The 14,760-nt window shown below is 43.8% G+C and overlaps 1 long non-coding RNA gene across 2 annotated transcripts; it reads right to left on the reverse strand.

The window, feature by feature from the left end:
* Positions 1-5,792: 5,792 nt before the first annotated feature.
* LOC113018450 (uncharacterized) lies at positions 5,793-10,354 on the reverse strand. Of its 2 annotated transcripts, none has more exons than XR_003271796.1 (3): positions 10,127-10,354; positions 6,266-6,541; positions 5,793-6,010 (listed from the first exon to the last, which is right to left on the reverse strand). It is a non-coding gene; the product is annotated as an uncharacterized LOC113018450 (long non-coding RNA). The 2 variants fall into 2 exon arrangements; XR_003271797.1 differs by lacking the exon at positions 5,793-6,010 and having other exon boundaries at positions 6,366-6,395; positions 6,471-6,541; positions 10,127-10,209.
* Positions 10,355-14,760: the final 4,406 nt, after the last annotated feature.

A 14,760-nucleotide genomic window follows, 5' to 3' on the forward strand; every position in this document is an offset into this window, starting at 1 on the left:
GGCTTGGCCCTGGCTTATTGACGATTAAAGAAAGTGGAACCAGCTGTTCAAAACCCCACAAGGCTGCCCGCTGTGACTGAAACAATGAGACGGGTCGTGAGTTCTCGATATGGGCTCATTGAACGCAGCACAGATAAGATCTTGAAGAAGCTCATGGTGGTCAAGAGTTCTCAGACTTTGCTCTTTGAGCGCAAAACCAATAACCTCTCGGAGAAGCTCGTGGCTCTCCAACGGGAGATTGAGAGACGAGTGACGGACTGTTAGATCAGCTGTGAAATTGACATGCAGTTGTTCACACCAAAGAAAGCCACCATCAATTCATGCGGCTAACATACCGGTGCCAGCTGTGGTCTCAAGGCTGGAGCTGAACATAACAAATCTCACCCTGATAACAGACTGTGTTTAGACTGTTCCTTCCCATCCTAAGCATGCTTATCCCCTCCCGGTGCAGACGGTGGGTCGAGGGGACCAGCGCAAATGCTGCAGGCCCGGGTGCGCTGTCTACACCGGCTGTCTCTCACCTTTTACCCATCCCTGTTGCTTGTCATGTGTTTCTATGGCGCATTAAGAGTTTTCATGTGCTCTGCGCTAAGGTCATTTTTTTTGTCTGTTCTCAAACTGATCTCCCTGTTGGAGCTCAGTCTGGGGGGAGTTCTTTTTTCTCCTCATCTTTCCTGATGTTGTGCATTTTCTGCTGTTCGGTTCCAGGTCGCTGCTCTAGCGGCTGACCGGCCAGCTACCTAGCCTGACCCGTCTCCCCAATGTGATGTTTGTGTATTGTATGTACGGTTGGCAAGGTCAGTATCCTAATTGCCCCTTGAAAATAAATACAGTGTTCTGAATCTGAATCTGAAAAGATTACAGAAGACGACTCTGTTCAGTAAATATTACGCTCATGCTGTCAAGAAATACCAAAGGTAGGTAAAACTCTGGTTGTTGCAGCCATCCAGTATGACATGCTTTGTACTGTTCTGCTGCAGTTTGTGACACCTGGTTGATGAGTTGTGAAGGATGATGAAACAAACACTTCACTCAATGTTTGTCTTCTAAACTGGATGTAATTTGGGCAGCCGATAGTTTTTCTTAATCTATCCCAGCTGCAAATAGGAACACAACAAATAAATAACTTTACCCACTTGGATCCTTATCATTCAAGATTGTGAAAAGATTCTCTACTCAGAGAATACTGGTGATTTTAGATGAGAGAGATGATTTGGAAGATGATGAAGGGGAAGAGTTTTCACAACTTGAGGCCTTTTGTCTTCACTGTATAGGACAGAGAAGACAGGAAGGGAGGGAGAAGTGAGGAGAATAACACACAGGAAATGGTCTTGGGCAGACTCAAACCAGGCCCTGGAGTCACGACTCTAACCTTCAGTGCATGGGTCACCTGCTCAGCCAGGTAAGCTACAGCAGTCAGCAGTGTGTGAGTTAATTTGAAGACAATGATGACTATAAGTCAAAAAAAAGAATACTATCATCAACCAACAAGGGGAAAACAGTGAGCTTGAATGACCAAGCTTTGACCAATGGTGGTTCACTCCTCGGTCTTCTTGCCCAAGTAGTGAACCACCCTGCATGGCCATCAATGTGGTGCAACCAAGGCCATCATACAGTACAGGCCATCCAAGCTGATTTTAACTTTTCCTCCCAGATACCACCTTAGAAATCATCTAGATTAGGATATGTTGGCTGTTCTAGATCCAATCACAACAAACAGAGAGCTGTTGTGTGTCCAAGGTGAACAGGAAGAATATATACATGCATAAAGTCAATAAAGTCAGAAGGTTTGCTTTAGACTGTGCTGCAGTTTATCATCAAAGACAAACAGGCACCATGCTGCCAACAAATGGCATCAAGTCTGACTTGAGGTTTTTTTGTTCTTTTTTTTAAATCAAGATTAAATTTTATAGCAACCACAGCAGAGATGACCAGGGAAGGTGTGCTTGAGGGGATATAGCTAAAACAGCTGGTTTCAGACTGAAGATGAACTGAGGTGCTGCACCCAAGTCTGCAGGTTCAGGGAGGGACAAACATCTGCTGCAACCAGATTGGAGTGAGAGGAGAGAGCAGGCCAACAACAACAAAGAAACAACAAACACACTGTGGAAGACCGAAGCAGAGTTTAGTTTAAAGTGGAACTAAGGATGTTTCTCTGGCTGCCAGGATTCACTGAGTAATCCAAATGCTTTCTTTAATGCAGGACCCACCATGCATGTAAAAGCAAGTGTTTCACCAACATTTGTGACTAAAATAGACCTGCAGTAGAAATGTATCTAGGAGCATGCATGTGAATATAAAGTATCACAACATCAGGCACATGCAGCCTAAGTGTTTAAACAAAGACTGATAACATAACAGCAGCAGTGATGATCAGAGTTTATGGTGAATCCAGCGTCTCGAGTTCACAGAGTTCTGGAGGCATCAAAGAGGTTACAGTTGTACTGGAGAAATCCCAAAACTTTAGGATACAAATTCATACAAAGACCGAAAGCCTGGTGAAATAAATTACTGACACAGTTGGATGTTAAAAGTAAAGACATGAGTACAAATGTACTCACAGAGCTTTGTTGGAGGCTTTGACCACTGGCAGCAGCCTCAGAAGAGCCTCCTCTGAAGCAGAGTATTTCTGCAGGTCAAACACATCCAGATCTTCTTCTGATGACAGTAAGATGAAGACCAGAGCTGACCACTGAGCAGGAGACAGTTCATCTGTGGAGAGACTTCCTGATCTCAGGGACTGTTGGATCTCCTCCACTAGAGAACAATCATTCAGTTCATTCAGACAGTGGATCAGATTGATGCTTTTCTCTGCAGACAGATTCTCACTGAGCTTCTTCTTGATGTACTGGACTGTTTCCTGATTGGTCTGTGAGCCACTTCCTGTCTGTGTCAGCAGACCTCGTAGGAGAGTCTGATTGGTCTGCAGTGAAAGACCCAGGAGGAAGCGGAGGAACAAGTCCAGGTGTCCATTTGGACTCTGTAAGGCCTTGTTCACAGCACTCTGGTGGAGAGATTGAAGTTTTAGTTTGTTAAATAGTTTAGACCATGTAGAGGTTGTTTGTTGTTGTTCCAGCAGATTGAGTCCAGAGTTGATGAAGGTCAGATGGACATGAAGAGCAGCCAGAAACTCCTGAACACTCAGATGGATGAAGCAGAACACCTTGTCCTGGTACAGTCCTCTCTCCTCTTTAAAGATCTGTGTGAACACTCCTGAGTACACTGAGGCTGCTCTGATATCGATGCCACACTCTGTCAGGTCTGATTCATAGAAGATCAGGTTTCCTTTCTGCAGCTGATCAAAAGCCAGTTTTCCCAGAGACTCCATCATCTTCCTGCTCTCTGGACTCCAGTGTGGATCTGTCTCAGCTCCTCCATCATACTTGACCTTCTTCACTTTGGCCTGAACCACCAGGAAGTGGATGTACATCTCAGTCAGGGTCTTGGGCAGCTGTCCTCCCTCTCTGGTTTCCAGCACATCCTCCAGAACTGTAGCAGTGATCCAGCAGAAGACTGGGATGTGGCACATGATGTGGAGGCTTCGTGATGTCTTGATGTGGGAGATGATCCTGCTGGCCTGCTCCTCATCTCTGAATCTCTTCCTGAAGTACTCCTCCTTCTGTGGGTCAGTGAACCCTCTGACCTCTGTCACCATGCCGACACAGTTAGGAGGGATCTGATTGGCTGCTGCAGGTCGTGTGGTTATCCAGAGGCGAGCCGAGGGAAGCAGTTTCCCCCTGATGAGGTTTATCAGCAGCACATCCACTGAGGTGGACTTTCTAGGGTCAGTTAGGATTGTAGTTTTGTGGAAGTCCAGAGGAAGTCGACACTCATCCAGACCATCAAAGATGAACACAACCTGGAAGTCTTCAAAGCTGCAGATTCCTGCTTCTTTGGTTTCAGTAAAGAAGTGATGAACAAGTCCCACCAAGCTGAACTTTTCCTCTTCAGCACATTCAGCTCTCTGAAAGTGAATGGAAATATGAACTGGATGTCCTGGTTGGCTTTGTCTTCAGCCCAGTCCAGGCTGTATTTCTGTGTTAAGACTGTTTTCCCAATGCCAGCCACTCCCTTTGTCAGCACTGTTCTGATTGGTTCATCTCTTCCAGGTGAGGCTTTAAAGATGTCTTCTTGTCTGATGGTTGTTTCTGGTCTGTCTGGTTTCCTGGATGCTGTTTCAATCTGTCTGACCTCATGTTCATCATTGACCTCTGCAGTCCCTCCCTCTGTGATGTAGAGCTCTGTGTAGATCTGATTCAGGAGGGTTGGGTTTCCTGCTTTAGCGATGCCCTCAAACACACACTGGAACTTCTTCTTCAGGGTGGATTTAAGGTTACGATGACAAACTGCAGCTTGAAGTTCTGAATGAGAAGAAAAATAAACACTCAATTCCAAAAAGAACTAATCTTTAAAACATGTTGCTCCATCTTCCATCTCTGGAAAATGTTCATTTATCCAGCAGCTTAAATCTTTAGATAAATCCTCTTACTGCTCTGCAGACGGTCAGCCAGCTCCTCCTGCTTCATTCTCCTCAGGAAGTCCACTGTGATCTTCACAAACGCCTCTCTGCTGCTGCTCCTCTGACTCTCTAAGCATTCTGGGTAATCTGGACTCAGAACCTTCTGGATCTTCTTCAGCTCGTTCTTCACAAAAGTGATGATGTTGTCCTCCAGCAGCTGGAACAGAATATTTATGAATGAGCCAATCAGACTGAAATCATGGAGCCAAACATCAGATCCATGTTGGACACACTGACGATCCACTGGTCTACAAAGAGCAGCATGGAGATGACTGTGAACAGAACAGATGTAACAGTAGTTGTTGTACATGTACAGACCATAAATATGGAGTCCAGCTGTGTTTGATGCTGCTGGGCAGACTGACCACTGGGAACCTCTGAGCTCTGCTGGTCCACTCTGTGGAGGAACCATGAAGGATTAGATCAACACAGGATAAAGATCCAGGAGTTTCTGCTCAAATAACTTCATCTGAATCAAGTCTGTCAAGTTTTAAACTCTCAGATTGTGAACATATCAGTAATTTTCAGTCTGTTTTCATGGACGTCCTTTCAGTGGTGATGTCAGGGATGATTTTGAAGAAGCTCATCAAACTGAACCATCAGCAGATCACTGCTCCAAAACCAGAACATGATCCGAGTCTCCCTCCACCACCAGAACACCAGCTTTACTAACGTGGTAGATCAGTGTAGTACAGATCAATAACTGATGAGTCATTTGATCAAAATCACTGAGTGCTTCACGTCTGACCCTCTGATGCTTCTGTAGACATTTTGCATATTTAATGAATGTCTGACAGTTTTACATTCATTCTATGAACACAGTGGAAATGTTGTGTTATAGTCTCCATGTTGTTTCCAGCATCATAAATTCTTAAGTTCAGAAAATTAGATTCTTTCTTCACAGCTGAAAAACAACAACATTTATTCTCTATTGAAATCTGCATCGTCCACTCCAAAGGTCACAATCTGAAGGTAACATCTGGTTTTGTTCCCTGTGGTTAACTCTGAGCATCAGTATGGTGGGATTTATCCACTACATCCACACCACTGTGGTTCAGTGTTGTCCTGATGGAGTAACAGCAGCCAGTATGATCCAGGCTTTAGCTGCTGGGTCTCTGTGTGACCTCTCAGACTGTTTAACAGATCAGACACAAAGAGAATCAGAGCAGCTCTGTTCTTTAAAGACAAACATGAACCCACTCAGGTCACACTTTCCCCACAGATATGAGCATCACTGTCCTCAAACAGCAAATGACCAAGTCGAACATTTGGATCTTTTCTCTTTCATTGTTTTCTTTTTAATGAATCTTTGTAACAATCTGAGGATGTTTCAGGTCATATTTATCCAGGAAACACAAACATGTAAAGGAGTCATCACAGCTCTCTGACCTCGTTGCTCCAGGTTCACCACTGAAGTGTGGAGGGTCACCTTTGGACCAGTCACTCCTCACAGACGGACAGCTGGACCCTGCAGACTGTGACCTCTGACCTCTGCAGACACAAACATGATTGAAGCAGCTGTGATCACACAGACTGCAGATAATGCAGCTGTTTCCTGTCAGTAACATCCTCTTAGATTAGAGTTCAGCTTTTTACAGGAAAACTGGACAAAACTGATTTTTGTTACAAACTCATTTTCATTTCCTCTCAGCTCACAAACACAGTCAGACAATCAACCAGAGTCAACACTGATTATAATGTCAGTGCAGAATTATTTCTGTTACTCAGTGAGTTCAGCTCTCTGACCTCGTTGCTCCAGGTTCACCACTGAAGGCTGGAGGTCGTTCTTTGGACCGGTCACTCCTCACAGACGGACAGCTGGACCCTGCAGACTCTGCTCTGTCCTCCTCTTCCTCCATCATCATCTTCAGTCAGTCTGAGAGGTAAACCACAAACACTCAGTGAGTTCACATTAACAGGAGGAACTGAGTTACAGTCGCTGACCTCTGACCTGTCATGTGACCATGAAACCAGGTCAATATGTCTGTAGGTTCAGTCATCCAGGTCATGTGATCTAAGGAGCTTGGAGAGAAAAGAGACGTCTTTAAGTTTCTGGAAGACGTTTCATCAGAGAAGCTTCTTCAGCTCTAAAACCAAACGGTGGAGAGTCCCAGATATTTAAACCTGAGAGGGAAAGAAAGCATGTCGCTGACCCACCACTGATGTTATTTCAAGGAGGAAACTGAGAGCCTTTGCACCAGGAGCACAAACATCAGCTCCAGCAATGATCCACTGATGTGTTTTTATTCCATGTATGAATGTTGTTATTGACAGAGATGACGTTTGTGTGTCAGTGATGCAGTGACTGTTGTTGTTACCTGTACAGGCTGGTTAGACTCTATGAAACAGATCATACAGATCTCTGCATGTTAGAAGAGACTATTAAAGGTCATGAATGAGACAAAGGCAGGGAGGCGTCCTTTACAGCTAAACAGCAGAGTGAGAGAACAGCCAGCACCTCTACATTTATCACATTATACAGCACATGTATGATACTGACAGGGATGAGAAGAATTTAGTGATTCTGATCCCATCATTGATATTACTTATTGATTCTCAGTAGCTCTGCTCTGACAGTCACCACCATCACTGAGCAGCATATCAAAGACATTTGTGCACATTAACTGCATGTTGTGGCTCAAATGTTTGTGCATGTTGGAGGCATTTCCTCTTTGTTGTGATCAGTGTTGGTCATTACTCAAAACAGTCATTATTACACATATTACACAGAACACTTTGATTAAAAGTAATGGAGTACGTTACTTCATTACTCCTCATAACATTACTTTGATGTTAAAATGAACAAATGAGCATGTAACAACATAAAGCTGAGGTACAGCCCCACACACCAACACAGATCCTGATGAGGTCACGTGATGTTTCTCTGAGTGTTTATGAACACAAATCAAAGATGAAACAGCACAAAGACTATGGGCTCAAAATGTGGTCATAAATATTTTGTACTTGTAAAAAAGATTTGTACGTGTAAAAAAGATTTGTATGTGTAAAAAAGATTTGTGCGTGCGTAAAAAAGATTTGTGTGTGGACTTAGAAAAAAAACCCTGCAAGTTACAAGTACGGATTTTGACCCTATTTTTCTTCCTTTCATCTGATTGGTCAATGTCATGTCAATCACAAATGTAACAATCCAATCAGAGAACAGATGGGTTTGGCTGTCGGAGGGGCGCTTTTTTTGAACTGCAGGTCTTTGAAGGGAATAAATGCCCTTCTACATGCCAACCCAGCGTTTTCCTTCATCACCACGAAGGAAAACAGTCTGTGGTCGTCCGAGTTTGGTGATTTTTGTGTCACAGGTCTACGTGTTTAATACAGGGACTTCCACAGCCTTTTCAACAGCGCTGCGGACCGCGGGGTGGGGGGGGGGCAGTGTTTTGGAAATGACAGTCTTCATTACAAAGCTTTCTTCGTTATGAATTAGCATAGATGTTTTTATTGAACATTTGAAGAACTAGCAAAAAAAACAAACTCTTGTAGAGGACATAAAGTCAGAGATAGAAAAGACAAGGAACAGGTGCATCTAGTACAGGTAGAGCTGCTGCAAAAACCCACAGAGCCCAGCAGCCAGCGTAACAAATTCTGGATCCTTGGCTTTTAGTTAGCAGTTAGCATTAGCAGCACATCCTGCGTCCGATGTGAAAGGACCTTTATGCTGCGCACTGTGACTCACAGTAATGGTCCTGGGTCAGCCCTGACTATGTGTTAAACTAATCCTAAAGTAATAATGTTATTTCTAACCACTGATATACCACAACTTTTTCCTTTCAACAGCTACTGAAAGTTAGGGGACCTAGCTGCTATCGGATATTTATATAGAGATCCTCCAGCTTCAAACTGTATCACCCTTCAAGGACCTGCAGTTCAAAAAAAGCGCCCCTCCGACAGCCAAACCCATCTGTTCTCTGATTGGATTGTTACATTTGTGATTGACATGACATTGACCAATCAGATGAAAGGAAGAAAAATAGGGTCAAAATCCGTACTTGTAACTTGCAGGGGTTTTTTTCTAAGTCCACACACAAATCTTTTTTACGCACACACAAATCTTTTTTTACACACACAAATCTTTTTTACAAGTACAAAATATTTATGACCACATTTTGAGCCCATACAAGACACTTCAAAGTGATTCTACTGTAGAAACATGAACAGGTAGAAACCTGCAGCCTGACTGCTCATCACTTTGTTACCTGTTCAAGTTCAGCAGCAGCAGCTCACTTTATCATTGTGAAAACAAAAATGTCAAAAACCATTGCTATTCTCTATAAAACAAAGCTGAACAAAAAATCATTACACACACTTTATTGTACTCTGTTGCTTCCATATATGACTTACTGTCTGGAGATATGGGGTAATGCATATAAAACGAACACTCTTCATATTTTCAAGTTACAAAAAAGAGCTATAAAAAACCAACTAACATTTTGTTTATTAATCTGAATACCCTGAAATTTTATGATTTAGTTGAATATAAAATGGCACAGATAATGTATAAAGCACAAAATAACTTGCTTTGCCCCAGTACTCAGAAGCTGTTCAAAGTCAGAGAGAGTCAATATGACTTAAGGGGAAGAGATTTCTTTAAAAAAAACAAGATAAGGACAAATATAAAGCAGAGATGTGTTTCTGTTAGAGGAGGTAACCTGTGGAATAGTTCTGACAGGGATTTAAAAAGGTGTAGTTCATTTTCCTTGTTTAAAAACATGTTTAAAAATAGAGTATTAGAAAAATATATAAATCAAGAATGAAAAGAGCAAAAAAAAAAAAAAACAACCTCTTGATTCTTTTGCTTTGATGTAGTTACTTATCTAAGGTGGAAAGTTTTTTTTTCTTGTTTGTTTGTTTGGTTTTTGCTTTGTTTTCTTATTTGCTTCAGGCCCTGTGTACAGGAGCTGCATGCAAAAAGATATTTTGTGAAAAGGGTTGGCATAATAAGCAAATGCTTCAGCCAATACCTTTTGATTAGCCTTGTTTCATGCTTACTTGCTTTATGGTCGATTTTTGTTCTGTTTTCACTGAGATATTTGAATGCTAATCAATAAAATCAAAATCAAATCACGGTGCTGGTCTGGGGTCAGTGTTTACTCAGCTTTAACCTCACTCTGGGTTCTAGGTTAGCTTAGCGTTAGCTTAGCGTTAGCTTAGCGTTAGCTTAGCATTAACATGCTGTGTGCTAGCTTAGCGTCAGAGCTCTGCAGGTGTCTCGTGTGTAAATATTAATCACAGTGAGAGTAAAGGAGGTAAAGGGCTGTGACGTCATCACGTACGCTGCGTCCTCTGTGGGCTCTGAGTGAACTCAAAGTACAAACTACAAGTACACAAACACGAACGTAGCTCAGAGTGGCGGACACACTCGGCCTCGTTGGTCCAGCTGTGAGTCCGTTACCGTGAACTATGGAGCGGCAGATTTGTGCTGAACTAAGCTGCACACAGCTGATGTTAGCCAGGAAACATTACACACTGACTTTAATGGAGAGACCGGAAATACAAACACACACAGTTTGTTGTGTGAAGAAATCAAACACGAGCTGAACAAACAGTAAAGTTCCTAAAGACAAACTGTTAAAGGAGGAAACAAAGCAAACTTACAGTTTCTTCACACACCAACAACAAGCTCCACTCCACGAAGTTCAGGAAGTGACAGTAAACTTTGAGCAGGAAGGAAACACCCAAAGAGACGTTTGAGGACAATAAGGAGCATTGGGACACTGTGCTGCGTTCAGGTGCACCTGGGAAACTCCAAACCTCTGGCAGGCTGTGATTTATTTCTGCTGGTTTTCCTGTTTGAAGCACAAACATCCGTCATCACTTTGTTGTTGTTCTTCCTGCAGCGTTTAAATGTTTCAGCACTGACCTGATGTTTCTTCAAAGCTCATTTCAACCTGTTGAAGTCATGAATGAAAGTGCAGACTGAGAGTGGATCACATGATGTCTAAAGTGTGTCATGTGACATGTTCAGTATTGTCACACATGTCTAGATTGTCCCTGATATCATTACTGCTCAAACACTGATGATTATATTTGAAGAATTATTCCTGATGGCAGCAAAGTTTGAATGGAGCTCTCTGTCTGTGCTGATTTGTCGCCCTCTGGAGGTCAAAGCACAAACTGCATGATGTCACTGTAACCACCACAGAGACAGGAAGTGTTTTTATGACTGAAACACTGAAATGATGCTAACGGCTGTCGTTAGGCTCACTGACAGCAGTGCTGATGTGTTCATGTCAAACACTGGCTCAGGTCAGACTCCTTCATCCTTCTCCAGCGTGAGGCCGCCCTCAGACCCACAGGAGCTCTGACCTTTGACCTCCTGACCCTAACCATTTTAGTCTTGTTGCATCTTTAAATGCAAATCCATCCAAACTGTAGCCGAGCAAAAGAAGCTGGAAGCTGTTCTATGAATGATGTTGTTGAAGGAGCTTGGAAAGAAAAGCGTCTGGACTTCTTTAAGTTGCTTGATGAGGGACATGGACGTCTTAACGCCCACTCACATCCTGGGACATTTGATCACAGGAAATCACATGATAGCGTGGGGCTAGATCTCACAATGGGTTCACCCAAAACCTTGGCTGATTGAGACCCACACCCGTTTTCACGGAGGAGGAGTTTCACATCCTGAACATGTGACAGCCTGGTTTAAAGGGACCAAAAGTAACTGGACACCTGATTCAGTTCAGGTTTATTCATCCGCTCCAAACCACAGCAGCAGTCACCTCCAGGGAACCAGCTGATCCATGTAACTGGGGACAGACCACAGCCCAGAGCACTGGTTCATGATGTGTTTGTGGACTGTAGGTTGTTTGGATAGAGATGAGATGTACTCAGCAGTCTGTCTCTAATGTTTAATGAAATGTTCTGAAGATGATAATAACTTGTGATTTTCTTTTGAATGAATCTTTAATCGTGTTGTAGGGCCTCTGACTCTCATGAAGATTTTCACATCAATGTGCTTTTCACAAAGATATTAACAATGAAAATGACGTGCAGCCCTGAACTACTCATGCGTTAACTCAGCGGTTCCCAACCCCCGGGTCACGGACCGGTCCGTGAGTCGTTTGGTACCGGGCCGTGAGAGTCGAGGCTCGGTGTGAAATTGATGGTTGATAGGTTTGTAGCATAAACCTGTTCGCTGGATCGTTCAATCCAGCTACACAGCAAAGCAAGACACGAGTAGTTCTTTATGTTTCTCGTGCACGGGAGAGAACTGGACCAATGCCGTTCCTTCGCTTGACCACAGTCGCTCTCGTCCGTTCCCTCGTAACACTGTTCTTTTATTGAGGTTACATGAATATACATAGGTTCATTAACATACACGTGAACAAAGGTACCAGTCTGTATGTTATGTAGGTGTGTGTGTGTGTGTGTGTGTGTGTGTGTGTGTGTGTGTGTGTGTGTGTGTGTGTGTGTGTGTGGAGTCAGAGTGTGACCCATAAACGGCTTCCCTAAACCTGCTGGTCTGGAAGTCCAGCAGTTCATCTAAACAAAAGGCACTTAGACTAAAACAGACATCCTACCACAAAACAATAAGAAGGTAGCACCTCTCCCATGATCCCAGGACGTGGGTGTGAATGCCAGAACACTCTGGAGTCACACAAAGTCTTTAAAGACTACTATCATTACACAATTGGTTCTACACCTCTAAGCATATATGGTTAGATATTCCCCAATAACAATGACAATGATAAAATATAAATCCAACAATGGTTTTCAGGGTTTTTATCGTTAACTTCGTTTCCCTGGGTCTTTTCCCGTGTTGTAGTCGTGTGTCTTATTTTGAAAGAAATGTTTACGCGTTACCATAGCGACCAGAGAGCATTAAGGGTGCAGACAGGTGCATCCAACAACATTTTATTTTCCCTTATTTGATTTATGGACCTAACTGTATGAACTGGACTTTGGCTTTAATGCTGCTCCTCTTCATCATTGCTGTGTTGCATTTCCATCATTCTGCTGCTGGATTCACTGCAGGCTTTAACAAACACTCCTTTGGGTCCAGGCCCAGCCACGTGTTTGTAAGCTGCTGTGCTCCTCACAAATAAAGCCTGAAGCAGCTCAGACTGTTGGAACCAGCACTGAGCCCTGTTACAGTTATAGTGTTAGAGCAACGGCTGCAGCCTACAGCATTTAAACTAGCTGACAGTAAACACATCACTCAGGGTTCAACACTCAGGAAAGTGTGTGACCTTCCACACTGACAGAAGATGCTAAACATGACTTTAAACTGTTGTTTGTTAAAGCCTCACAGATCTGAGAGCAGGGCTCAGTGGGTACATGAGCCTTTATACATGAAGGCTTTCTGTTTCCAGGAGAGGAAACATGTGATCCAGCTGTGTTTGGTCACATGGATCTGCTCTGCATGGATCACCTGACTAAAACATGTTGTTATTATTGTTCTTACAGTCTTAAATCGGTACATCAGGTGGGTCACATGACACCCGGGGGTGACAGCAACATCTTTCCTCTTTAGAAAGCTGCTCTCTGTCCCAGGAGCTGTTGTCACAGTAACAGCAGGAACAGGAAGTCACACGCTCTCTGCTCTGTGATTGGCTGCTTCTTATCTCAGCTTCCTGCAGAGGGTGGAGGTCTGCTGATGACGCACACCAACAGAAGTGTGACTTTCACTTCCTGTTTATTGCTGTTGTTCTTAAAGCTCTCAGGCGATGCTGCAGCGCCCCCTGCTGACACAAACTCCTCCCTCTGTCTCAGAGGTCACAGGTCAGCCTGCTGCAGAGGGTCTGCCTGTTCATGGTATTCCTGAGACAGAGCCGAGGCTCAGCGTCAACGCTGGTTTCTGATTGGGTCAGCATGTGCAGGCTGACATGGTGTTGGTGTCACCACTACAGACAGCTCAGGTTCAACTGGCTCTTCTTTGATTTGCTTCTATAGCACAAAGGTTGACACCAGTCTGGTCCAGTTAGCATCTGAATCCATAAACGTGTGAGCTCGTCCCACCAGAGGACGTCAGCATCATGGGGATAATGTCTACAGCAGGAAAACACAGGGACAGTTGGGTTTGCTGCACATCTGGAACACACAGTTAGCTCAGATATGTTCATGTCGCTAACACCAATACAGCGACTGAGTGCTCTATAGCAGCTAATGCTAACAACTGTAACACTGCTGTTTGTCATGGTTTTCAGACCAAATGATAACAAACGTTGGGAAAAGTGAAATATTGGAACATGAAATCATAAATTATTACATTTAAACAACAATAATACAGCTAAATTTCCCCTGTTGGCTCATAAGCTGCTCACCTGGATGCTACATCAGTGCAGTCCTCTCTGAACATTAGCTAATCAACACACACACACTTATTGTTGAGAGGCTGACTTCACTAAACTCACAGAAACTCTTAAGAAGCTCTTCAAATGATGACTTTGGAGTTTTGTGTTACTGTCAGTGTATAAAAGCTAGAAAAGGAAGAAAAGCAGGAGAAATGATCAAAGTGCTGCTGTGTGCAGGAAGAACTACAACATGTTAGTGAGAAACACAAACAGGGTGTGAAACACACTCCAGAGGAAACGCTGTGTGCAGGCTGTCTGTGACTTCCTGTGTCTCTGCCACAGACTGGGACGGACACCAGTGAAACCAGTCACTGTGGTCATGTGCTTGTAGCCAGCAGCCTGTGATGTGAGGCTGCTTGAGTCAGTCGTCTGCTTCCACCATGTAAACCTTGGTGTCTCCTACATGCACAGATGTTTCCTGCAGACTGTGCTGCTCCAGCTGTCACACAGATGTTGAATCAGCAACATCTGTGTGACGTCCTCCCTGGTCCCACAGATAACAGGCTGCATACAAGAGGCTCACCTCTGCTACCTGCTGCTCCACTGGGGCTGAAAACGGAACGTTTCTCCCACAAAACGCTGCGTCCAGATGAACAGAAGCAACAGACTCACTTTCCTGGATGATTGAGATGCATCAAGACTTCATTGTGTGTTACTTCTCATTCAGCACAGACACATTATTCCTGTTAGGTCATGTCAGCTGTCACTCAGTACAAGCACAACTGTGAACAACACAAACTTCTCTTCAATGTGTCACAGAAACACTAAGTGTGAGAGCCTGTATGACACACAGGACAGACTGTAAGCTCTGCTGGCTGCACAGCACTTTGTAGCAGTTTTCCAACATGTCCTCCACCCGTGATGTCAGTGGTGGGACCCCAGTCACAGCACTCAGCACCACCTCCTTTAAATGGATTTTATAGCAGTTCCTCCCGT

This window comes from Astatotilapia calliptera, unplaced genomic scaffold (assembly GCF_900246225.1).
Source record: "Astatotilapia calliptera unplaced genomic scaffold, fAstCal1.2 U_scaffold_87, whole genome shotgun sequence".
In the NCBI taxonomy this organism is placed as follows: domain Eukaryota; kingdom Metazoa; phylum Chordata; class Actinopteri; order Cichliformes; family Cichlidae; genus Astatotilapia; species Astatotilapia calliptera.